We start from the raw sequence: 2670 nt of genomic DNA, 5'->3' as shown, positions 1-2670 counted from the left end.
TACACTTATTACATATATTTTACAGAAAATTATTAAAACGCTTGGAAAAGACACCTAGCCTATGCTTTAATAAATTAGCACTGTTGCCATGTTTAAGGGCCTCGGAGTTTGCAATTGCTTTGTAAATGTAACGTATGTATGGGGGCCTCGCATTTGTTACTCCCAATTATATACAGGACTACTGAGGCGACCCCTACCTAATATTGAATGAACTAAAAACTGTATAAGAGGTGATATGCACATCACTTGTGAGTCCAAAAAGAAAATTGACAGTTTGCTACAGGGGGGGGTAGGGAAAGGAAAATAACTGTACATACACGCATTTTACATGCGAGGCCCGATTTCGGGCCTCGCTTGTGCAAAACGGGCCTCGTTTGTATGAGTTATATGTAATTACAGGCCTCGCATGTGCAAATGATAGGTCTATATATATATATATATCAGATGAATTTTGTTAAAAAAAAACTATACTCAAATTAGTTTTTTTATATTGCTAATGCCTTGCTGATTAATTTGACACCAAATACATGTCATATATATGAACTGTTAGAAAAGTTAAGTGATCTTTATTTTTTTTCATATTTGGATTGGAATTTTTAATTTTTTTTATCATATTTACATTAAGAAACCTTATAGTAAACGTAATAATCTATTTGAAATAGGTTGTTGTTTTAATTAACAATTTCATTATAATTATGACGGTAATGACTTCTAATTTTTGTTGTCTACTTAATATGATACCTACAATGACTGTTTATACGCAAGTACGCTGTATATTAGCAATTTAGTTTTATCAACCTACAAATAAAAAATGGAAAATTTCTAGAACAAGAAAATTTAGTCTTTGTATATCACAATACTTAAAAAAAATAAAAATATAAAAATTTAAATAAAAATTATCAAAAACTTATGATAATAAAGAAACTGCTTTAAAGTAGTACTTAAAAATCTGAAATTTTAGGGGTGTACTATAGATGGGGAGACCTAAGAGCGCATGTAATTTCAACTCACCCCTTCCACCCTAGGGGTGCGGAGGGGGTGAAGGGTGTATTTTTTAGATGTACCCTATCTATTTTGCGATTTTTGGATTCTACGCATAAAACTACCCTCATGAAACGCTACTAGGGTGGAAGGGGTGAGTTGAAATTATGTTCGCTCTTAGGTCTCCCCACTTATAGTACACCCCCAAAATTTCAGATTTCCATATTTATTTTTGACGGAGATATGCCCAGGTGCCCAAGAACGATGGTCATCGAAAAAACGACGAAGTTCATATGAGGGTGGATTTTGGTTTTTGTACGAATTCGGCAAGAACGCGCTTTCGGGAGTAGTTTTACGCGAAGAATCCGAAACTCGCAAAATAAATAGGGTACATTTAAAAAAAAAACCACCCCTCACCCCCTCCGCACCCCCTAGGGTGGAAGGGGCGACTTGAAATTACATGCGCTCTATAGTACACCCCTAAAATTTCAGATTTTTATATTCATTTTTGACAGAGATATGCCAGGTACCCAAGAACTATAGTCCATTTTAAAATGTAAGGTTAAGTTTGAAATTTGTCTGTGTTGATGAAATGGCGGGAAAATTGATATATATCAGCTATTAACATATATATAATAGCTGATATGTATCAAAAACTGATATATATATCAATTTGTTATATATTTTCACTCACATCACTATTTGGCAGCATACTATTATACGATTTCGTAACTCTTCTTCGGTTTGAATCGGCACTGCGTACACTAAGCTTTTCAGATGACCCCAGAAAAAGTAGTCTAAACTATTAAGGTCGGGAGATCTGGGCAGCCATGACTGCGTTCCTCCGCGGCCTATCCACCGATCGCGATAGTTGTGATTTAAAAATTCACGCACCCGTAAGCTAAAATGTGGAGGCGCACCGCCGTACATTAGCCACATCTGATTCCTTAATAAAAGAGGAAGGTCTTCAAGCATTGGCGGCAGATCTTCTTCAAGAAAGTGTAAATACGATTGTCCATCTAATCTTCTTGGGAGAAAAAATGGGCCTATCAAATAATCGTCAATAATCCAGCCCGAACATTTATTGAAAACTGTTCTTGATGATTTGATTTAACAATTGCAAAAGGGTTTTCATCTGCCCACAAATGGTTATTATGGAAATTTTGTATTGAGTTTTGAGAAAAACGAGCTTCATTGGTAAAAAGAATGTACCTGTCAAATAACGGATTTTCCAGCAGCTTTTGAAGAAACCACTAACAGAAATTAATGCGCAACGGGAAATCTCTAGGGAGTAATGCCTGGACTCTTTCAATGTGATATGGATATAACAAATTTTCGATAAGAATTTTCCAAACAAGTACGTGTGAAACATTAAATGTTGCCGCGATTTTCCTCGTGCTAGTTTCGGGGTTCTCCTCAATTTCATGTAAAATTCCTTCTTCAAGTTCCGGTGTTCTTACTGTTTCAGGGACTCCTTTAGCACTGTGGTCTACTTTTAAATTTCCGGTTTCGTGAAGACGTCTATGAATCCCAGAAAATGTTCTCGGATCGGGTAGTACGCGATTTGGATACCGCTCTTGGTATATCCTCCTGGCTTCGTATGCATTTCCGTCGGCAACCCCATAAGTAAAATGCATGTCAGCTAATTCACCGATTGTAAAATTTACCATTTTTTATGAGATTTTACCT

Source organism: Anoplophora glabripennis, unplaced genomic scaffold (assembly GCF_000390285.2).
Source record: "Anoplophora glabripennis isolate ALB-LARVAE unplaced genomic scaffold, Agla_2.0 scaffold980, whole genome shotgun sequence".
NCBI classification, from domain to species: domain Eukaryota; kingdom Metazoa; phylum Arthropoda; class Insecta; order Coleoptera; family Cerambycidae; genus Anoplophora; species Anoplophora glabripennis.
This window is presented reverse-complemented; position numbering follows the sequence as displayed.